Raw genomic sequence first — 25,118 nt, 5'->3', positions numbered from 1 at the left:
CTGGTTTCCTTCCACTTTTTTTGATATAAACCATACATCCTTTTTATTGTCAAAGTCATAAAGATATATCAAAGTTTAAAGCAAAAATTGCAGGATAATAGAACATAAGTACTAGGAACATCAAAGGAAGTGAAAATGGCACTAGACTGCAGGACAGTATGAATTAATGAACATGAGAAGGAAAAGGATGGGAAGAACAGTGACCATGTGCTGAAGATACTAGGGAAGGGAATCTGGTGTCAATATTAGACAAGCCCCTAGGTAAAGAAATAATGGAACAAAAATTCTAAACTCCATTATGTGCTTAAGAGTCCACCTTGCCATTGGTACTGTCTCTGCCATCCTCTCCTTCCTCAGCCTTTTATCCATTATTCTTGATCAACTACAGCTGGTCTTCCCACCATCGTCATTATCATCATCATCAATCAGGTTCCTCTTCTCAGCAGAGTCATCTCCAACCCTCCTCAGACTCCATCTTCACATTAGTCTCATCTTTCTTCAGGTTGCTGCTGCTCTGCTTCTCCTCTGACTTGCCATTCTTCATCTCTACTGCTTGTTTACTTTGTTCCTTTTCAATTTTTTTCAGGTATTCTAATAGAGAACTCACATTTTGTTTTATCTAGGTCAGCGTCTTTAATAGCCTGACTATCATCTCCTTTCAACTTCCCAGACTTGGAAGATCTTCCATGTCCACTCTTAGAATTGAGGCCACTTTTGCCCCTTCATGAGGTGTTTCCAGATACATTTGAGGGACTACAGCCCGAGCAATAACGGGGGGAGGAAAAACACGTGCTGGATAAACTGTAGATCCCATCATAATAATCCCATGAAAAGTCAGACCCCAAATCAAAAAAGGAGCCATACATCTCTGCTGCGAATCATTTCACACCTGCTTTCATCGGTTCACTTTTTGCTCTGCACCCAGATTATTGTTTAAAACCTGGCGAGCAGTAATTCTGCCATCCTCTCCTACCACAGCAGCATGAGTATTTCTCTCAATAACATATTGAACAAAGGCAAAGTCCTTTTGAACAAAGCAGCCAACAATTTTGCCATATTTTAAGAAGATTGCCTCCACATCAGACTTCTTGATCTCCAGAGTATTCAAATTCCCGATGAACCCACGGAAAGCACAGAACAAAGTTCTGTCTTGTTGATAACATTGCTGGCCGTTACCTTGGCTAATTAGGTTCTTTATGACGTCAGAAAGAATGTAGCTGAAGATCAAAAAAATCTCGCAAAGGGGAAGTGAGAAGAGGTTCACCAGCTGCTAGAGGTGGTCGACATTGTCTCAACTGCTCAGCGCTTGACTCTTCACAAAAATTTTTCTTCCATTTTTAACTTTTTTGTTTTGTTCCCGTATAGTAGTGTCTTCTATTATTTAAATAACAGAAACTTAAATTTGGTACCTACCAATGACACTGCAATAAAGAATCGAATTTCATTAATATGTTCTCAGCTCTGCATATGGTTTCCAAGCACTTGTAAGGCTTATTTCTGAGTGCAGAACAAAGTGTAATCCCTGAGAACTACCCATTGTGGCCGGAAAATTAAAAATAATTACTTTTCCGAAAAAAGATAGCCAGTCTTAGCAATTAGGCACAGATGATTTCCTAAATAATATTCATAAAAAAATTTAAGCTGAATGAATGTATGTGATTTTTTTTTAAAAATTATTTCTTATATCTTAATGATGGGCCTGAGCTTAATAAGGTAGATAACAATTTAATAAACTATGCTTTCTGGGAAGAGAGTCTGTACCCATATGTTTATACCTATGTCTAAAATATTTTGTTCTTGTTATTTAGTCAAAATACTGTAGTTGTTGATTTAAAATATTGTTAATATATCCAGTGATTTATTTTCCTAGCTATGTTAGTTCATGCTGAATATTTATGAGATTATCTGATATGCACTTGAAATAGGTAAAGATATGTTAAGTAAAATTATGTTGACTGACAATGTTGTGACAAATTTTCATATCAATGTCAGAAAGGGCAAAAACATTTGCCTTTGAAATGATAAAATATACGTAAATATAAAATCATACCTCATGATCAGGTTTATCAAAGGAAAGAATTGTCTATCTGAGAAATAAATGACAATGCACCTATTCCAAAAAGTTTAAAACTTATGTTGCCAAACCAGTAATAAACAAGACACATAGAATAATAATGTATTGTGGTGAAAACTGGTCAAGATTTATGGAAAATCTCACCCCGTGACTAAACAAAATATTATTATAATAAGCTGTCACTGTCACTGTCCTCCCATTGTTCATCAATTTGCTCAATCGTGCCCAGTAACATCTCCATTGTGACACTTGTTACTGTGTTTGGCATACTGAATACGTCATGGGTAGCAGGCTTTACCATGCGGGCGAGATACTCTCCGTAGCTTGCCAGGCGGATGATTTGAAACTAGATTGGCGAGGTCGGCCACATGCAAGGCAAATGCCCTACCCGCTGTGCTATCACTCCAAGCTATAATCAATAAAAGTTGTTTGGATATCATATGCTGGTATTTGGCTAGAAGCAAAGTTCAACAATATAAAAGGAAAGTGCTGCTAAAAAACATGAGGTTAATGGTGCACATTACCTTTACATTTTATCTCATTTTTTCCTTTTACTTTGTCTCTAATGTGATGACTGGGTATTACACATACTTTTGATGACAGTTCTCGCACACAGTCACATTTCTCCCAGTGCCCATATACTAATGTTATTTCATGATGCTTAGAGTTATGCTTGCCAGGGGCATTACACGTTTAATAGAGGTGCTCACTCACATTCTGGCTTTGTTGCTTATCTGGGGAACACAATTTATTTGTTGCTGCTTTGTTTTGGGGGGAATCAAACCCAGCAGGGCTCAGGAATCACTTCTGGCCCTGCACTCTACTATTTCGGCTGATGGGATGCTGGGGATGGGGTCAATCTTGTGCAAGGCAAGTGCCCTACCCACTATATTATAACTCTCGTCTCAATATTTTTGATTGAATCACTGTGGATAACAAAGCTACAAAGATATTCAAGATTGTGTTTCAGGCATACATTTTTCTAACATTAGTCCTCCACTATTGTGCCCAGTTCCCCTGCTTCCTCCCAATCTGTCTTTGTGGCTGGCACTTTTCACTTTTCACCTCCCCCGTTGTCCTACTATTCCCTTCCCTAATTTATCCAACTCCACCCCAGTGACAAGCTTCTTTCTGATAATAATGTCTCTGCTCTTTGTTTCTATTGCCATTGTGCATTTGATATCCCCCTACCAAGTATCTTTACATTTTAATTGTAGCAATTTGGTTTGCTAGTGTTGCCCATAGTACTCATATATTTTAACTTCTCTTTGTCAGGTGTTACAGTTTAGGCACAGAACTTGCATTTTCCTTACTGTGGTAGAGTAGAGATCACAAATTCTATTGCAATTCCAGAGTTTCAAACCTCATGACACTAGGACTGCACTTGGCCCAGTGGAGTAACTAGGAATCAAGCCTGTGGTCACATGTTTCAGATCACATATTTTTGTCCCTAAGCCATCTCAGAACCACCAGTGCATTTTAAATCCCAATTTATAAAAGAGAAAAGTCATTTTTTTCTTGGATTTCTGTTGAAAAAATAAAGTGTTAAAAAATAGCATTTGTATCTTAACAGGGACCAACACAAATAGAATAATAGTCAAATCTTAGGGTTGTTAGAATGACAAATGAGAGGGGCTGGAGAGATAGCACCGTGGGTAGGGCGTTTGCCTTGCATGCAGCTGACCCAGGTTCGATTCCCAGCATCCCATATGACCACCTGAGCACCGCCAGGAGTTAACTCCTGAGTGCAGAGCCAGGAGTAACCCCTGTGCATCCCCGGGTGTGACCCAAAAAGAAAAAAAAAGAATGACAAATGAGAGAATATAAGTACTTGACAAGACACTGGCATATAATAATGGAAATAGATTGTGATAGAACTTAAAAATATTACAAGCATAATAAAGTAAAATAGCATAGTAACTAATGAACTAAGTTCTTCATTTTTTAAATTTTTGCATTTTATATTTACATATTTATTTATATATTATATTTATATATTAGTTTAATTTTAATTTTATATATGACAATATGCATTTTAGCATAGAACATGGTGTAACATATAATGATCAATATATACATTAGTTACATTAATTTCATTAAAATTTTATCTATAATTATAGTAGATGAGGAAAAAATGTTGATGCAAATTAGTCTTTAAATTAAAAGTCAGTTTTCTTGTCTCTGTGTGGGAGGTTACACCTAACAAATTTCAGGGCTTTTGTTTTGGCTCTGTACTAAGGTAACATTCTTTTTTTTTTTTGTATTTTTTTATTTATTTTTTTAAATTTTTATTAGTGAAACACCATGAGGTACAGATGTAGACTTACAAATTTTTGTGCTTGGGTTTCAGTTATACAATGATCGAAAACCCATCCCTCCACCAGTGCCCATTCTCCACCACCACCAGTCCCAGTATCCCTCCCACCCCCCATCCCAACCTACCACTGTGGCAGGGCATTCCCTTTTGTTATCTCTCTCCTTTTGAGTGCTGTGGTTTGCAAAAGAGATACTGAGTGGCAATCTTGTTGGGACTATAGTCTACTCTCATCACGCATTTCCCATCCTGAGAGGAACTTCCCAACACCCTTTATTTGGTGCTCCCTTCTCTATCTGAGCTGCCTTTTCCCCTAGTGTGTGCGACTGGCCTCAAAGCCATGGAGTAATCCTCCTGGTCCTTATCTCGGCTATTCTTGGGTGTTAGTCTCCTACTTTGTTACTTTATGTTCCCCAGATGAATGCAATCTTTTTATGTCTATCCCTCTCTTTCTGACTCATTTCACTTAGCATGATACTTTCCATATAGTACCATTGTATGTAAATTTCATGACATCATCCTTTCTGACAGCTACATAGTATTCCATTCTGTAGATGTTCCAAAGCTTCTTTAACCAGTCATCTGTTTTTGGGCACTCAGGTTTGTTCCAGATTCTAGTTATTGTAAACAATGCTGCAATGAACAGACAACTGCAGATGTCGCTTCAACTATACTTTTTTTGCCTCTCCGGGGTATATTCCCAGGAGTGGAATTGCTGGGTCAAATGGGAGCTCAATTTTTAGCTTTTTGAGAATCGTCCATACTGTTTTCAAGAAGGCCTGAACCAGTTGACATTCCCACCAGCAGTGAAGGAGGGTCCCTTTCTTGCCACATCCACGCCAACACCTGTTGCTTTTGTTCTTTTGGATGTGGGCCAATCTCTGTGGTGTGAAATGATATCTTATTCTTGTTTTGATTTGCATCTCCCTGATGATTAATTATGTAGAGCATTTTCTCATGTATCTTTTAGCCATTCGGATTTCATCTTTGATGAAGTTTCTGTTCATTTCGTCACCCCATTTTCTGATAGGGTTGGATGTTTTCTTCTTGTGGAGTTGAATCAGTATTTTGTATATCCTTGATATCAACCCCTTGTCAGATGTGTATTTGGCGAATATCCTTTCCCATTCTGTGGACTGTCTTTGTATTTTGGTCACTGTTTCTTTTGAGTTGCAGAAGCTTATTAGATTAAGATAGTCCCATTTGTCTATCTCTGTTTTCACATGCTTAGCCAGTGGCGTGACTACTTTGAAGACATCTTTGTTTCAATGTCATGGACGGTTTTGCCGACTTAGTCTTCAATGTACCTTATGGATTCTGGTCTGATGTTGAGGTCTTTAACTCATTTTGATCTTACTTTTCTACATCGTGTTAGGCAGAGATCTGAACCCATTTTTTTGCATGTATCCATCCAGTTTTGCCAGCACTATTTGTTAAAAAGGCTTTCCTTAATCCACTTCACATTTCTTGCTTCTTTATCAAAGATTAGGTGATCATATGTTTGGGGGGAGATGTCAGTATATTCAACTCTGTTCCATTGGTCTGCTGTTCTGCTTTTGTTCCAGTACCATGCTGTTTTAATTATTACTGCTTTGTAGTAGAGTTTGAAATTAGGGAGGTTGATTCCTCCCATTTTCTTTTTCCCAAAATTTGCTTTAGCTATACGTGGGGGCTTATTATTTCATATAAATTTCAGGAGTGTTTGCTCCATTTCTTTGAAGAATGTCATGGGTATCCTAATAGAGATCGCATTGAATTTGTACAGTGCTTTGGGAAGTATTGCCATTTTGACAATATTAATCCTCCCGATCCATGAACAGGGGATATTTTTCCATTTCCTTGTATCTTCTTTTATTTCCTGAAGCAGCGTTTTGTAGTTTTCTTTGTACAGGTCCTTTACTTCTTTAGTTAAGCTAATTCCTAGGTAGTTGAGTTTCTGGGGCACAGTTTTGAATGGGATTTTTTTCTTCATGTCGTTTTCTTCTCTCTCACTACTTGCATATAGGAAAGCCATGGACTTTTGGGTATTGATTTTATAGCCTGCAACTTTACTATACATATCTATTGTTTCTAGGAGTTTCTTGGTAGAGGTTTTAGGGTTCTCTAAGTATAGTATCATATCATCTGAGATTAGTGAGAGCTTGATTTCTTCCTTTCCTACTTGGATGCCCTTAATCTCTTTTTCTTGTCTAATTGCTATTGAAAATACGTCCAGTACTATATTGAATAGTAGTGGAGAGAGTGGGCATCCTTATCTCATCCCAGATCTTAAGGGGAAGGCTCTTAGTTTTTCCCCATTGAGGATGATGCTTGCTGTAGGCTTGTGGTAGATGGCTTTAACTATATTGAGGAAAGTCCGCTCTATCCCCAATTTGGTGAGGGTTTTCATCACAAACAGGTGCTGGATCTTGTCAAATGCTGTCTCTGAATCTATTGATATGATCATATGATTTTTATCTTTTCTTTTGTTGATATCCTCATTCTCATTTCTTATTCGGTTTATTAGGGTTCTCTCTCTCTGTTTCTTTGTGAGTGTTGCTAGTGGTTTATCTATCTTATTTATTTTCTCGAAGAACCAACTCTTAGTTTCATTGATCTTTCAGATTGTTTCTTTGGTTTCCATGTCGTTGATTTCTAAGTTTTATGATCTCTTTCCTTCTGCCCTATTTGTGCTCCTTCTGTTGATCTTTTTCTAGGATCTTAAGCTGTGAAGACAAGTTGTTTATGTGCATCCTTTCTTCCATCTTGAAGTATGCTTGGGGAGCTATAAATTTTCCCCTTAATATGGCTTTCGCTGCATCCCATAAGTTCTGGTAGCTCGTGTCTTCATTCTCACTTGTTTCCATGTATCTTTTGATTTCGTCCTTGACTTCCTTCCTGATCCATTCATTGCTCAGCATTGAGTTGTTTAGTTTCCAGTTGTTTGATTTGGTTCTCCGTGTCTGTGTGTGATTCATTTCTACTCTCAGTGCATCGTGGTCTGAAAAGATTATTGGTAGTATTTCTATCTTCCTGATTCTACTGAGGTATGTTTTGTAGCCTAGCACATGGTCTATTTTGGAAAATGTTCCATGCATACTGGAGAAGAATGTGTATTCTTTCTTTTTTGAGTGTAAAGCCCTGTACAGGTCTGTAAGTCCTTTCTCTTCTATTTCTTCTTTCAAAGCCAATGTTTCCTTGCTGAGTTTTGTTCTTGTTGATCTATCCAGATGTGATAGGGTGATGTCGAAGTCTCCAGCTACTATTGTTTTGCTAGCAATGGCCTCCTTGAAATCTGTTAGCAGTTGTTTCAAGTATTTAGCTGTTCCCTCATTAGGTGTGTATACATTTAAGAGTGTAATTTCTTCCTGTTGTACATATCCCTTAATGAAGAGAAAGTGGCCTTCACTGACACTTCTAATCTTTTTCAATGTGAAATCAATGTTGTCGGATTCTAGTATGGCCACCCCAGCTTTTTTGTAGGAGTTGTTTGCTTGAAGGATTGTTTTCCATCCTTTTACTTTGAGTCTGTTTTTGTTCTGATTGTTCAGATGAGTTTCTTGTAGGCAGCAGAATGTTGGTTTCTGTTTCTGGATCCATTTTGCCACTCTGTGTCTCTTGATTGGTTCATTTGGGCCGTTGACATTAAGGGAGATTATTGTCATGGGATTTTGTGCCATGTTTCTGTAGGGGCTGGTTGTGTTTCTAAGTGTTTTCCTTCTTATCCTACAGGAGCCCCTTTAACCCTTCTTTTAGTTTTGGTTTTGAGTTTATGAAGTTCCTGAGCTATTGTTTATCTACAAAATGGTGTATAGTTCCATCGAGTTTGAGTGAGAGTTTAGCTGGGTAAAGTATTCTTGGTGAGGCAGTCATTTCATTGAGTTTTTTCACTATATCCCACCATTGCATTCGGGCTGGGAGGGTTTCCTCTGATAGGTCTGCTGTAAATTTAAGGGGTGCTCCTTTGAATTTGATTTCTTTCTTTGACCTTGCTGCTTGTAGTGTTTTGTCTCTGTCCACAGCATCCGTCATTCTGACTATGATATGCCTTGGGGTGTTTTTATTAGGATCTCTTTTTACTCGCACCCTTCTGGCTCCTTGGATTTGTATGTCTGCATTCTTTAACTCTGTGAACTTTTCAGCAATGATTTCTTTGACTGTGGCTTTTTCATTGAGATTGCCTCCCTGCCCTTCTGGTACTCCAATGATTCTAATGTTGTTCCTCTTGGTGTCATCCCCTAGGTCTCTGATTCTCCTAAGAGCCTTTTTGAGATCTTTTTCCATTGCTTGTTTTTCCCTATGGGATTTCTGCTGCTCATCTTCAAGCTCACTGATCCTCTCTTCAGCTGCACTTATCCTATTGCTAAGAGCACTTACTGAGTTTTTAATTATATCTACCGAATCCTTTTTCTGTGACACTTCTTTCTGTAGTTTTTTTTTTTTCTGCTTTCATTTCTTCCTGTATTTTCTTGACTAACCTTTCTATTGTTTCTTTCACTTCTTCTTTTAGTTTTCTGGCTATCTCTTCCATTGATTCTTTGAGTAGGTACTTGAACATCCTCTGCATTTCATCCCGGAATTCTTTATCGGAGAGAGCATATTTGTCTACGAGCCCGGTTTAGGGTTCGGGAATCTTTTCTTCGTCTTCACCTTGTAGTGGAGATTTGTGTTTTTTCTTCATGTTGCTTTGTTTGTCCAGTGGTACACCCCTGGAATTCACCAGCACTGTTCCCTCTTATTGTGGGAAAGGGTTCTCGATAATGCCGGTCGCTGGTGGATACCCTTCTCTCTTTTTAGGGTCTGAACATCTTTTCTGGCATTTTTTTCTCTGGCTTATGATGGGCATCTAGTGAAAGTTTGTAGGTGTTCTATACAGCTTCTATTGCATATTGGTCTTTTGTTAGACTTGGAGTAGGCCAGTGGGTTATTATTTTTTTGTATCATAGGTGGCTGGAATTTTTTCCCACAGAATTAGATGGGAAGGGCTGGGGTGAGGGTCCAGATTGCTGGGTGTGGGAAATATAACTGCGGCCACGTAAGCAACCGTGGCTCTGGAGAAGGCCACGTCCACTTTGGGGGAGGCCACACCCTCTTTCGATGGAAACCACGCCCCTACAGTAATGACCACGCCCCCAGCCAGTCCAGATGCTAGTCCACAGACCTGTTGTGGGGGGTGGCTATTACCTGGACCTGCTGTCCCTGTAGATGCGGCTCGATCTGCTGGATGGTCCCCTGCCCATGGGTGGCAGTGGCAGCTGGGTTTCTGGGTCCCGAGTTGGGGTGGGGTGTAGGCGACAGCAGTACCTGTAGTGGGGGGCGGCGATTACATGGACCTGTGCTCCCTGCGAAGGCGGCTCCAGCTGCTGGAGGGGTCCCTACCCGGGGACTGCTGGGTTTCTGGGTCCCGAGTACTAAGGTAACATTCTTGTTTCTCAGGGGGCCATATGTAGTGACAGAGATATAATCTGTTTGGTCTCATATACTGAAATAGACCTACTCTCTGCACTATCTCTCTCACCCTAAAACTCAGCTTCTTGCTTTAGTTTTTGCTTAGTTTTGGGGTCACACCGTGTCCCAGCAGTGCTCAGGGCTTACTCCTAACTCTACACTCAGGGATCTTTTCTGGAAGTGCTGGGGGTCGATATAGGGTGCTGTGAAAGTGGCCTACCCATTGTTCTATCACTCAGGTACTATAAAAATCATGAGTCATAATATGAATAATAAAACATTGAGTCAAGAAACAAACGAGTGTCAAATACCATAGAAAATTATTGGATAAAAACTGAAATGCAATAGCTGGAAGGTATGGCTCAAGCGACACAGCACGTATCATATATATATATATATATATATATACATATATACATATATATATTTATAAGAGGCTCTGAGCTTGATCTACAATATTGTATGTACGCTAATCAGGAGGGGTGTGGCCAGGGCTACACACCTAGAACCTGTGAACATTCTGGGTGTGGGCCTTACAAGTGCCAAAAAGATTGCTTGTGAACACCTTTATCTATTTCACTATAGTCCACTCTTAATACTAAGCACTGATATCAATTTTCTTTTAGTATGAATATGTATGTAAATATTTTTATTGAATCACTGTATGATAGACTCTTACAAAGATGTTTGTGATTTGGTTTCAGTCATATAGTGTTCCAACAACCATCCTTCCATCAATGTACATTTCCCAGCACCAGTGTCCCTAGGTTCCCTCCCTCCAGTTTGTCTCTATGGTAGGCAATTTTATTCCCCCTATCTCTGTCTCTGTCTCTCTCTGACTCTATGTTGCTCTTTCTCTCTCTATCCTTTTGGGCATTGTGGTTTGCAGTATTAACACTGAAAAGTTATCAAGAATATCGCTTTACCTACTTTTAATACTCAGATCTTGTCCAGGAAGATAATTTCCAACTATTATTGTCATACTGGTCTCTTCCCTATTTTACCTATCCTCTGCTCCCCTCACAGTTGTGATTTATTCCAACCATTAAACATTCCTCCTAGCCCTTGTTCTCCCTGACCATGGATATTATTCTTCTCCTATATACTTTTTATATATTACAGTCACTCTATATCTTTCCTTTTCCTTCTGACTCATTTCACTCATCATGATACTCTCCATGTCCATCCATTTATAGGAAAATTTCATGACTTAATTTTCATTAACAGTTGCATATTATTCCATTGTGTAGATGTGCCATAGTTTCTTTATCCATTTTTTTTTATTCTTGGGCACTCAGGTAATATCCAGATTCTAGCTACGGTGAATAGTGCTGCAATGAACAGAGCAGTGCAGATGGGGTTTTCACTACATGTTTTTGGGCTTTCAGGGTATTTTCCCAGAAGTGGTATTGCTGGGTCAATTGGAAGTTCAATTTCTAGTTTTTTTTAGGAATGTCCATATTGTTTTCCAAAAATGGCTGGACCAGTCAACATTCCTACCCCACTGATCAAGCAAGTGAAACAAAGATAAACAAATAGGACTACCTTAACCTAAAAAACTTCTGCACCACAAAAGAAACAGTGACGAGATACAAAGAGAGCCTATGTAATTGGAAAGATTATTCACCCAATACCCTTCTGATAAGGGGTTAATATCAAAGATATACAGGGCACTGCTTGAACTATACAAGAAAATATGTAATCCCATGAGAATATAGGGAAATTAGACTCTGCAAAAAACCCGAGTTCCTAAAAACAGTGCCTAAAAAACTGTTTAAAGAAACTTTGGTACATCTACACAATGGAGTACTATGTAGAAAAGATGAAGTCATGAAAGTTACATACAAGCGGTACTACATGGTAAGTACCATGCTAAGCAAAATGAGTCAGAAAGAGAGGGACAGACATAGAAAGATTGCATTCGTCTGGGGAACATAAAGTAACAAAATAGGAGACTAACACCCAAAAATAGCCAAGATAAGTACCAGGATGCTTACTCCATGGCTTGGAGGCCAGCCACACATGCTAGGGGAAAAGGCAGCTGAGATAGAGAAGGGAGTACCAAATAAGGGTGTTGTGAGGATCCTCCCAGGATGGGAGATGCATGCTTAAAGTAGACTATAGAACGAATATGATTGCCACTCAATGCCTCTTTTGCAAACCACAGCACCCAAAAGGAGAGAGAGAACCAAAGGGAATGCCCTGCCAGAGAGGCAAGGTGGGACGGGAGGATGGAGGGTGGGAGGAATACTGGGATTCGTGGTAGTGGAAAATGGGCATTGGTGGAGGGATGGGTAATTGATCATTGTATAATTGAAACCCAAGCACAAAAATTGTAAGTCTACAACTGTACCTTGTGGTGTTTCACTAATAAAAATTGAAAAAAAAAGAAAATGAGGCAGTAAAATGAACAGAAACTTTCTCAAAAAAGAAATAAGAATGGCCAAAAGGCACATGAAAAAATACTCTTCATCACTAATCATCAGGGAAATGCAGATCAAAACAACAATGATATATCATCTTACACCGCAGACACTGACACACATACAAAAGAACAACCAGTGCTGGCGCAGATGTGGGGAAGAAAGAGAATCCTTCATTGTAAACGTGTGACTTAATGATCATTTTTTGGGTCTTATTCTACAACAAGCTTTGTTACTTTTTAGTTTTTGAGGAATGTCCTTAAAGAGTACGGCATGTCAATACATAAAGACTGACCTTAGTTTTCTGTAAGATATTGTAAAATCAGCTGTAATATTGATGTGCTAGAATACTTTCTGATTTTCATAAACATGTACTTTTAAGTTTTTTTCTATATTTTCTCTCTAGAATAATAAAAGAACATCTGCATAAACAGATTTTTTGAACATATGGGAAAATTTCTGAAATAGCGCTCTTCAAATGAATTGTTAAACTAAAGAACTTGATCACGTGATCTCTTGACTTCCCATTAATCGTCGATTTGCTCGAGCAGGCATCAGTACCGTCTCAATTTGTCCCTGTCGTGTGCTAGTGTAGCCCAATGGCGTCTGTTCATTCTAGGAACATGAAGAGCCTCGGACTGATCGTTCATGATCTTCATGAAGAAGTCTGACCATCTGGTAGGTGGGCAGCCACGCGGTCTTTTGACGTCCCGTGGAATCCAGTCGATAACAGCTCTACTCCAGCAGTCATCTCTAAATCTCATTACGTGTTCAGCCCATCTGATTTTTGACGCCTTGGCAAAGGAAACAGCGTCCCGGAGTCTTGAACATCAACAGAGGTCAGAACTCCGGATTCTTTCTCTCATTTGAGTGAAATGTGCTACTCCAAGCATAGCTCTTTCAATTCCTCTTTGGGAGACCCGAATAGCATTCTTATCCTGTTTGCATAGGGTCCAGGTTTCTGAGGCATATGTTAATGCAGGAAGAACAGTGGAATCAAAGAGATGTGCCCGGAGATGGAGGTTCTTCGTCCTCTTAGCTATTTCTTCAATGCTCTTGAAGGCATTCCAAGCCGCTCTCTTCCTCCTGTGCAATTCAGGTGCCAGGTCATTTATCATATTGACTTTTCGACCTAGGTACACATAACTGTTGCATTCGGAGATGGTCATTCAATTGAGAGCGAATAGAGTGTCAAGAACGAGGCTGTTTCTTATAAAAATTGTCTTCGTAAGATTCAGCTGTAGTTCGACCTTTCCACTCTCATGGTCAAAATCGGCCAGCATTTGTGCTGCTTGGCTAATGTTTGGTGTTATTAGAACAATGTCATCAGCAAAGCAGAGGTGGTGTAGTTGCCGACCATCTATCTTCACTCTCATTCCTTCCCATTCCAGTCTTCGCATGATGTTCGTGAGGGTGCCACTGAGTCGTTTCGGTGAAATGGTATCACCCTGCTGAACCCCTCTCTTGACATCATTGATTACTTCTTTGTAGAATGGTGAGATCCTGGTAGTGAATTCGTAATACAGCTCTCTGAGGATCCTGATGTATTGAGTTTGAACGCCTTGATTGGCTAGGGCTGCAATTCCGCAGGATGGATATGTCGTTACCAATGTTCTCCCTTTCGAAATCTCACACGCCATTTTGTCAGTAAAGAAATGAACAGCACCCGGCCCAGACAAGGTTAGACCTGAACACCTGAAGAACCTGCCATCAGTTATCATCAATACGCTGGCTTAGTTCTTCACACGCTACCTGTCTGAATGCAAGATTCCGAACCAATGGAAAACCAGCAGAACTCTACTATTGTACAAAAAGGGAGACATCCACAACATTGGCAACCATCGCCTGATGTGCCTATTGTCTGTCATCTATAAGCTCTTCACTCGAGTCATTCTGAATAGGATTGGCAGAACACTAGATGAAGGATAACCATGCGAGCAAGCCGGGTTTTGAAAAGGATTCAGCACCATTGACCATATCCACACGATAACCAAGCTCATTGAGGTTTCTCGGGAGTTCAAGATGCCGATCTGTCTAACATTCATTGATTTAAAGAAGGCCTTTGATTCTGTTCATACAGAAGAGGTCATTGAAGCCCTAGCCAATCAGGCATTCATATTCAAACAAAAGAATATGCATATTAAATTTTTGACTGAGGAGATGGAGAGGTTAGTATAGGAAATGTGTTTCATTGCACATCGGCAATCCCTTGAATCACATAAAAAACCCAGAGCTCTCCGGGAGTTATCATGGTGTATAGTGATAGGAAAAAGCCCTGCACAGCCCCTATGTGGACGAAAACAAATAAACTAACAGTTTTGATTGTTATCATAAAATATACTTTCATAAAAGTGCTCTAATTTATATTCCTAGCATCATTACTGGGTATAAAGCATATATATATATATATATATATATATATATATAGAGAGAGAGAGAGAGAGAGAGAGAGAGAGAGTAGTGAAACACCATAAGGTACAGATGTTGACCTTAAAAGTTTTTGTACTTGGGTTTCAGTTGTACAATGATAGAGTACCCATCCCTCCACCAGTGCCCATTCTTCACCACCATTGATTCCAGTAACCCTCCCACCCCTCCCATCCACCCCATTCCATCCCGCATTTGTGGCCAGGCATTCCCTATTGTTCTCTCTCCTTTTGGTTGCTGAGGTTTGCAAAAGAGTCATTGAGTGGCAATCATGTTCAGTCTATAGTCTACTTTTAACATGCATCTCCCATCCTGGGAGGATCCTCCCAACACCCTTTACTTGGTGTTCCTTTCCCTATCTGAGCTCTCCTTTCCGTAGCATTTGGGGCTGGCCTTCAGGCCATGGAGTAAACCTCCTGTAACTATTATCGACTATTCTTGGATGTTCATCTTCTATTTTGTAACTTTATATTCCCCATATAAATGCAATCTTTCTGAGTCTGTCATTCGCTTTCTGACTCATTTCACTTAGCATGATATTTTCATATAATACCATTTGCATGTAAATTTCATGACTTTGTCTTTTCTAATAGCAGCATAGTACTCCATTGTATAGATTTATCAAGGTTTCTTTAACCAGTCATCAGTTCTCGGGCACTCGGGCTTTTTTTCCCAGATTTTGGCTATTGTGAACAGTGCAGCAATGAACATAGAAGTGCAGATGTCATTTTGGCTATACTTTTTTGCCTCTCTAGGATATATTCCCAGGAGTGGTATTGCTGGATATAATGGGAACTCAATTTCTAATTTTGTGAGAATCATTCACACTGTTCTCCAAAAGGGCTGAATCAGTCGGCATTCCCACCAGCAGTGAAGGTGAGTCCCTTTCTTTCCACATCTGTGCCAACACCGGTTGCCCCTGCTTTTTTGGATATGGTGTGAGGTGATATCTCATTGTTGTTGTTTTTTCTTTACTTTATGCTTTATTAATTGTGGTAAAATTAAAATCATGTTTTCTCTATCCGTCAATGTTTCACATGGATCTACTGGGAATATTACACAGTAAACATTTATTTATTTATTTATTGGCTTTTTGGGTCATACCCAGCGATGCTGAGGCATTCTTCCTGGGTCTACGCTCAGAAATCACTAAAAATATGGAATGCTTCACGAATTTGCATGTCATTCTTGCGCAGGGGCCATGCTAATCTTCTCTGTATCATTCCAATTTTAGTATGTGTGCTGCCGAAGCGACCACTCTAATTGTGTTTTGATCTGCATCTCCCTGATGATTAGTAATGTAGAGCATTTTATCATGTATTTTTTAGCCATTTGGATTTCTTCGGGAAATTTTCTGTTCATTTCATAACCATATTTTTTGATGGGGTTAGATGTTTTCTTCTTGTAGAGTTCAACCAGTGCTTTGTATATCCTTGATACCAACCCCTAATCAGATGGGTATTGGGTAAATATCCTTTCCCATTCTGTAGATTATCTTTGTATTCTGGTCACTGTATTGTTTTAGGTGCAGAAGCTTCTTAATTTAAGATAGTACTTTTTGTTTAACTCTGTTTCTACTTGGTCGGTCAGTGGAGTGTCGTCTTTGAAGATACCGTTAACCTCAATATCATGGAGGGTTTTGCCACCTTGTCTTGAATGTACCTTATGGATTTTGGCCTGATATTGAGATCTTTAATCCATTTTGATCTGACTTTTGTGCATGGTGTTACGTCGAGGTGTAAGCCCATTTTTTTGCATGTGGTTGTCCAGTTATGCTAGCATCATTTGATAAAGAAGCTTTCCTTGCTCCACTTCATATTTCTTGCTCCCATATCAAAGATTAGATGTTCATACATTTGGGCTTGTGTATGCAAATATTCCACCCTGTTCCATTGGTCTGCACTCTGCCTTAGTTCCAGTACCATGCTGTTTTAATTATTACTACTTTGTATTAGATCTTGAGGTTGGGGAGGATGATGCCTATCCATGTCTTTTTCCCAAGAATTGCCTTAGCTATTAGTGGGTGTTTGTTGTTCCGTATGAATTTCAGGAGTGCTTTATCTATTTCTTTGAAGAATTTCTTGGGTATCCTTATAGGAATCGCATTGAATCTGTATAATGCATTCGGGAGTATTGCCATTTTGACGTGGATGTGGTGATAAAGGAACTCTCCACTGCTGGTGGGAATGCTGCCTGGATCAGCCCTTTTGGAAAACAGTGTGGACAATTCTCAAAAAATTAGAAATTGAGCTCCCATTTGACCCAGCAATACCACTCCTGGGAATATATCCCGGAGAGGCAAAAAAGCATAGTCAAAATGACATTTGCACTTCTATGTTCATTGCTGCACTATTCAAAATAGCCAAAATCTGGAAAAAACACTAGTGCCCGAGAACAGATGACTGGTTAAAGAAACTTTGGTACATCTATACAATGGAGTACTATGCAGCTGTTAGAAAAGATGAAGTTATGAGATTTACATACAAGTTATACTACATGGAAAGTATGCTAAGTGAAATGAGTCAGAAAGAGAGGGACAGACATAGAAAGATTGCATTCATCTGGGGAATATAAAGTAACAAAATGGGAGACTAACATCCAAGAATAGTCGAGATAAGTTACAGGAGGTTCACTCCAGGGCTTGAAGTCGAGCCGTACATGCTAGGGGAAAGGGCAGCGCAGACAGAGAAGGGAACGCCAAGTAAAAGGTGTTGGGAGGATCTTCCCAGGATGGGAGATGCATGCTGAAAATAGACTAAAAACCGAACATGTTTGCCACTCAATGCCTCTTTTGCAAAGCTCAGCAACCAAAAGGAGAGAGAGAACAAAAAGGAATGCCCTGCCACAGATGTGGGATGGGATGGGGGGATGAAGGGGTGAGTGGGTTACTGAGATCATTGGTGGTGGAGAATGGACACTGGTGGAGGAATGGGTACTCGATCATTTATAACTGAAAATCAAGTAAAAAATTTGTAAGGTCTACTTCTGTACCTCATGGTGTTTCACTAATAAAAAATAAAATAAAATAAAATCTTCCCCCAAATGTTTAAAAAAGACTTTTATAAATGTTAGGCTCTGTATGTAGAGTAAAAATTAGAGTTATGCGAATTAGATCAAGAATAAGAAAGGAATAGATTCTAAATTCAAATAAACTATACCTGAGAACTCCCCGATTTTAAGGATGGTACACAGCATAGATATCTAGGAAACTAGAGAACATTCATTTTTCTAAATATAAAACTGTTTACTTTAGGAAATATTATTGTTAAATTATCAAAAGCCAGATAACATAATAGATAGATAAATATAGATAGATAGATAGATAGATAGAAACATACATCTTTTTGTTGGAAATAGTGAAGTACATAGACAGTCCAAGAAGTTTTTCATCAGATTTCTCAGCATAAACCTTATATGTTATCATCAAATGAACTGACATATTTAGATTTCAAAAAAATTAAAATATCATAAAATAATACTTTACATTAAAAGTAGCACTGTCCTCCTCCCGTTGTTCATCAATTTGCTCCAGTGGGCACCAGTAACGTCTCCATTGTGAGACTTTTTGTTACTGTTTCTGGCATATCAAATACACCACAGAGAGCTTGTCAGGCTCTGCTGTGTGGGAAGGATACTCTCGGTAGCTTTCCAGGCTCTCCAAGAGGACAGAGGAATCGAACCCGGTTCAGCGGTGTACAAGGCAAACACCCTACCCTACCGCTCCAGCCTCCAAACAAAATCTCTTACATTAAAAATATACCATTTAAATGTGATGGAGAAATAAAGTTATTTTTCACTTTAGGTTCCAAAAACTAAGAGATTTTGTTTTATCATTAAATTTGTTCTACAGGAAGTTTTGAAAGACTTCTTCTACATAAAAAAAAAAGAAACAACAAAGCACAAACCTTGAGCAAGAGGATAAAGAGTTATGCAATACCACAAACAGAAACATCAGCTATTTGAGACAACATAAAATATTAATGGGGAGAACATAAAAGAACATAGTCTGTACAGTCAAATGATGGCAAACCAATGAAAGCACAAAAATAATTTTAGATGGTATATTTGATATAACCCCCAAGTAAACAACAAAGCAGACTTAGAGGGACAAAAGAAGAACTTGAATCACGAGGGAAAATCACCAACATCAAAAGACAGATCTATATAAACACACATAGAAAATCCCTATAAATACAAAATAACAGAAACCAAATGATAGATTGGAAGTACAGTTGAATTATTAATACTCACCCTACAGGTATATAATCTGATTCGCCAATCTAAATGTCTGGGTACACTAAAAAGCAGACTCTATCTATACCATGCATATATATATATATATATATATATATATATATATATGAGACTCACATTTGATATAAATGCAGATATAGTTGAAAAGTGAATTACTAGAGCATGTTGTTCTAAGCTAATAATGCAGAGGAAAAGGTAATACGTTATTATCATAGATGATAAAAATTGCCTATCAAACAAAAAGAGAAAAGACTATGATTTTTATCATAGATGATAAAAATTACCTATCAAACAAAAAAGAGAAAAGATTATGAGAGATGCTATATATTGATTAAGAAAACAGTCAAGAAGTTTTATCAGTCACCAATAGACAGGCACTAAAAGTTTGGAATCCAAATTATATGAATCAATTAGTACCAGACTTTAGGAGATACAGTGACAGTAGCACATAATTTTAGATTTCATTACACATCGTTAAGAAATGATATATCATTGAGACAAGAAAATCATCCTAGCAATGGAATGACATCACTAAATAAAACAATAAATATGATGGTACTAATCAATAGATACAGAAACTCATTCCAAAACTTATATTCTTCTTGAGCATGTATGTAACTTTTTCAGGGTTAAGCATATGTTGGGGCACAAAAAAATCTTAATAGATATGCAAAGATTGAAATAATCAATCACCTTTACAGATCACAGTGGTATAAGACTTGAAACTGGCAACAAACAGAAAATGATAGAAACTTCAACTTGTGAGGGATAATAAAATGCTTCTGAATAGTTCTGTGGTCAAAAAATAATTAGGGAAAAGTAGCACTGTAGCACTGTCCTCCCATTGTTCATCGATTTGCTCGAACAGGTACCCGTGACGTCTCCATTGTGAGACTTGTTGTTACTGTTTTTGGCATATCAAATACGCCATGGTTCGCTTGCCAGGCTCTGCCGTGCTGGCGGGATACTCTCAGTAGCTTGCCAGGCTCTCTGAGGGGATGGAGGAAACGAACCCGGGTAAGCGCTGTGCAAGGCAAACGCCTTACCAGCTGTGCTATAGCTTCAGCCCTGGGAAAAGTAAAATAACAAAAATAAGGAGAGCAGCTATCAGACATTTAAATCTTATGGAATGCAGCAAAAGCAGTATTAAAAAGGAAGTTTACCATAGTACTTGCCCACAAAATCAGTGAAGAAAGTTATCAACAAATTATCTACCTTATAGGTAAAAGAACTTAAAATGAAATCCTGAAATATGTTAGAAACAAAAAGTGGGCAAAGAAAGAGATAATAAAATGATTACAAATAAATGACAAAGAAAAAACTACAATATAGAAGATCAGTTAAACCAACAGCTGGTGCTTTAAATATATATATATATATATAATTTTAAAATTCCATACTTGACTCACACACAAAAGTGAAAAGTCTACAACAAGAAAATTAAGTGAAAGAGGGAAAGTTAAATTGGCATCACAGAAATACAAATTTTCATGAGAATACTATGAATAGATATATATATGCAAACAAATTATGCAACCTAGATTATGCACACATTTTTAGAAACATAATCTGATTCAAAACAAAGGAGAAATAGAAATGTGTAGTAAACTAGTCACAAGTGCAGGATGATAACAGTATTCTCTGGAATTGATTCCAGGCAGGACTATCAAATTTTTCCAAAAGAAACTCACCTTGCTCAAATATACAAAAATTTGAACAGCAGTTCTTACAGAAATAGTACAGCATCTAGAGCACTCACCTTGCACATAGTAGAATTGGTTCCAGTTCACCATACCCCATATAGCCCCATGAGACCTGAGCACAGAACCAGGAGTACACCCTGAGAACCACCTGGTCTTGTCCAAACAGAAACAAAAATTTGACGAGTCAGAATACCTCCACTGATTTATGAAACTTTTCTAATCACCAAAGCAGAAAAGGACAGCACAAGAAGGAAACTAGGAACTGTGATGAACCTAGAAGATAAAATCTAAATGAAATGTTGTCGAATCATATCCAACCACATCAAGTGAATCATTAATAATTAGTATATTCATAATTCATAAATCATACAAAGTAGAAGCATCTGTCACTGTCACTGTCCTCCCGTTGTTCATCGATTTGCTCGAGCGAGCCCAGTAACATCTCCATTGGAGACTTTGTTGTTACTGTGTTTGGCATAACGCATACGTCATGGGTAGCTTGTCAGGCCCTTCCGCGTGGGTGAGATACTCTCGGTAGCTTGTCGGGCTCTCCGAGAGGGGCGGAGGAATCGAACTTGGGTCGGCCATGTTGGCTGTGTGCAAGGCAAATGCCCTACCACTGTGCTATCGCTCCAGCCCAGAAGCAACTAAAGAATGCAAACATATTTCAAAATGCATATACAGTTCAACTAATAGTCCATGAAAAACAAAGATAAGAATAACATATCAACAGATGCTGAAATATCACAACATCCAATACTTGTTTATAATTAAAACACTCAGTTGTTTTAGAGTAGGTGAAAACTTTTAAATGTGCTTGACTTTTTTTTGTGTGAGTCAAATAAAAAGTTTATTTTAATTTTTAATTTTTTTCTTTCTTTGTTTTAAAATTTATTTATACAAAAGTTGTTCACAACAATAGATTACATTCAATATTTCAACACCAGTCCCACAATCATTATTATTTTTGTATTAGTGAAACACCATGAGGTACAGTTGTGGACGTTACAAGTTTTTGTGCTTGGGTTTCAATTATACAATTATCAAGTACCATCACTCCACAAGAGCCGATTCTCCAACTCCAATGATCCCATTATCCCTCCCACCCCTCCCATCCACCCCATCCCATCCTGTGTCTGTGGCAGGGCATTCCCTTTTGTTCTCTCTCTCCTTTTGGTTGCTGAGGTTTGCAAAAGAGGCATTGAGTGGCAATCATGTTCAGTCTATAGTTTACTTTCAGCATGCATCTCCCATCCTCGGAGGATCCTAACAACATGCTTTACTTATTGTTCCCCTCTCTGTCTGAGCTGCCCTTTCCCCTAGATGTGTGGCTCGCCTTCAAGCCATGCAGTGAATCTCCTGTAACTTATCTCGACTATTCTTGGATGTTAGTCTCCTATTTTGTTACTTTATATTCCCCAGATGAATGCAATCTTTCTATGTCGTCCCTCTCTTTCTGACTCATTTCACTTAGCACAATACTTTCCATGTAGTTCTACTTGTATAAAAATTTCATAAATTCATCTTTTCTAACAACTGCCTAGTACTCCATTGTATAGATGTATCAAAGTTTCTTTAACCAGTCATCAGTTCTCGGGCACTCTGGAATTTTCCAGATTTTGGCTATTGTGAACAGTGCAGCATGAATATAGAAGTGCAGATGTCATTTTGGCTATACTTTTTTTGCCTCTCTAGGATATATTCCCAGGAGTGGTATTGCTGGGTCAAATGGGAACTCAATTTCTAATTTTTTGAGAATCATCCCACTGTTTTCCAAAAGGACTGAACAAGTCAGCATTCCCACCAGCAGTGAAAGAGAGTCCTTTTCTCACCACATCCATGCTAACACAGGTTGCCTTTGTTCTTTTGGATATGGGCCAATCTCTGTGGTGTGAGATGATATATAATTGTTGTTTTTTTCTGCATCTTCCTGATGATTAGTGATGTAGAGGCAACCATTATTTTGAATTTTCCTACCACCACTCAAACCTGCCGAAAGGCAGATGCTAGTTAATGTATTTTGTATTGCTTGCTATGAATAGTGTAAGATGTCATGGCTGCATGCTCTTAGAATTCTAAAATTTTAGATAATTAGGTTCTGGAGAAATCTCTGTAGCGATATTTTCAGTTCTGAGATTCTTTTGTGTGTCTCTAGATCATGGCCATTAGGAAGCTTGAATAGATTTTTAATTTGTTTCACATTTTTAAATTTTATTTCAATGAAAAATGAAAATAAACTTCTACTGATGCAATTCTAGAGAAAACACTTGATTGTGTAACAAGGAACCAATATTAAAACCAGTGAATATATAATCTAAAATGAATTTTTATGGGAACATTATTATATCTGATCACAGATTTAAGTCCTTGTATAGAAATTCATTAAGCCATTTGTTGCTAGTTGAGGCTTCTGCGTTATTGTTTTTGTTTGTTGAGTTGAGTTGATTTCTATGTTTCTTTCCCGTCTAATATGGTATCTTCTTACTGGAATTTCAGTATTTAGGAATTACAAATTGTCACAGGGCAACACAGTACAGAGATTTCAGGATTTGTGGTTTTGGACAATGAGTTTACATGGTGGATTCTGTGGTTGGGGCTATCGAGGCTTCTAGAAGTAAGGGGTTTAGGGGTGGCTGTCAACCGCAGTTCTGAAAAGACCCCACAGTTCCAGCCTGGATACTGGGGTAGCTATTAATTTTTTCTGTTTGGCATCCTTTTGAGTTTCCCTCCCTGCCCTGAGCAGAACTCCAGCAGCCGAAGACCTCCAGAACCAGCCACCACCATGCTGAGACCACTCTCCACTCGCATGAAGGTACCGGCAGAGAAACAAAGGCATGCGGGTCCCGGGGCTGAGATCTCAAAGCCTGCTTGGATCGTGGATGAGCATCCTCCACCCAGATCCTCCATCTTCCAGTAGGCAGGAGTCACACCCACCAACTGTCCCCCGCCATGTAATTTCATCAACAGCCAAGACCCAGAGACTACAAAACTCAGCTCCTGGAAGAGAACAGCGCAGAGACTACTGCCCCCGTGCCTGGCTGTCCTCGCCAGGGCCCCTTGGAGGGGGGCAGGGTGAGTTTCCCTCCCAGCCCTGAGTAGAGTTCCGGCAGTCGAAGACTTCCAGAACCAGCCACCACCATACTGAGACCACTCTCCACACGCATGAAGGTACCGGCAGAGGAACAAAGGCATGCGGGTCCCAGGGCTGAGATCTCCAAGCCTGCTCGAATCAGGGCTGAGCATTCTCCACCCAGATCCTCCATCTTCCAGTAGGCAGGGGTCACACCCACCAACTGGCCCCCTGGCTCCGTGTAATCCCATCAATGTCCAAGACCCAGAGATTATAAAACTCAGCTCCCGGAAGCACACGGCTGAATTTGCAGCCATGCGACATCTTATTATCTCATTCTTACTTTGGACAACCTGGCAGGCTACCGAATGCTACCTGCCCACACGGTAGAGTCTGGCAAACTCCCTGTGGCGTATACAATATGCCAAATACCAGTAAAAATAATCGGTCTCATTCTCCTAACCCTGAAAGAGCCTTGAATATGGCACTTTTTTAAAATCTCAGGGCTAGGATGAAGGCAACGTTACTGGGGCCTGCTCGAGGCAATCGATGAACAACAGGATGATCGTGATCATGATTATGATCTCTGCAAAGAATATTTGTGAACCAGTGAAGTTGAGTGGTGTAACTGGAGAGGTTGAATGTGGGTACAGCTGATGGGGCTTCTGTAGGGTAGATACTCATAAGTATGGAGTCTTACCTGCCTCCCGAGTGTGCCATGGAGTTTTCTGCTCTGGGAACCAGTGTTTCATGAATTTTAGCTGCTTGGCCTGCATCTTCCAGGAGATTTAGTAAGGAATCTGTAGAGCAGGGTCAGTGCATGTATGAACATTACAAGTTTTTTAAATTATATTCATCCTTTAAATGTAACAGCTCTTGATTTAACCAATCTTTTATATTGCCATTCTTGGTTTTGATATTTATTTTCACTTTGGTTTTTATTATTTCCTTTCTTTTGCTGACACTTCATTCTAACATGTTTTCTAGATCTTTTTTACTTTTTAGATATCACTTGATAACTTGACATCCCTTTACTCATCGATTTGCTTGAACAGGGTGCAAGTAATGTCTCCATTTTTTCCTGTCCCGTGCTAGTGTAGCCCAATGGAGTCTGCTCATTCTAGGAACACAAAGCGCCTCAAACTGATCATTCAAGGTCTTGATGAAGAAGTTTGACCAGCTCGTAGGTGGGCAGCCACGCAATTTTTTAAAGTCCTGTGGAATCCAATCTGTAATGGCTCTAGTCCAGCAGTCATTCATCTCCAAATCTCATTATGTGTCCAGCCCATCTGATTTTTGACACATTGGCAAACGAGACAGCATCCCTGATTCTTGATCATCAACGAAGATTGGAGCTCCGGATTCTTTGTCTCATTTGAGTGAATCATAATACTCCAAACACAGCTCTTTCGATTTCTCTTTGGGA

The 25,118-nt window shown here is 39.1% G+C and overlaps 1 non-coding gene and 1 pseudogene across 1 annotated transcript; both read right to left on the bottom strand.

Annotated features, from left to right (window-relative positions):
- Positions 1 to 304: 304 nt before the first annotated feature.
- On the bottom strand, positions 305 to 24,468 carry LOC130032592 (heterogeneous nuclear ribonucleoprotein C-like 2; annotated as a pseudogene).
- On the bottom strand, positions 15,817 to 15,923 carry LOC130032690 (U6 spliceosomal RNA). The gene has a single exon (XR_008793866.1). It is a non-coding gene; the product is annotated as a U6 spliceosomal RNA (small nuclear RNA).
- Positions 24,469 to 25,118: the final 650 nt, after the last annotated feature.

This window comes from Sorex fumeus, unplaced genomic scaffold (genome assembly GCF_029834395.1).
Source record: "Sorex fumeus unplaced genomic scaffold, SorFum_2.1 ptg000050l, whole genome shotgun sequence".
Taxonomy (NCBI): Eukaryota; Metazoa; Chordata; class Mammalia; order Eulipotyphla; family Soricidae; genus Sorex; species Sorex fumeus.
This window is presented reverse-complemented; position numbering and strand designations above follow the sequence as displayed.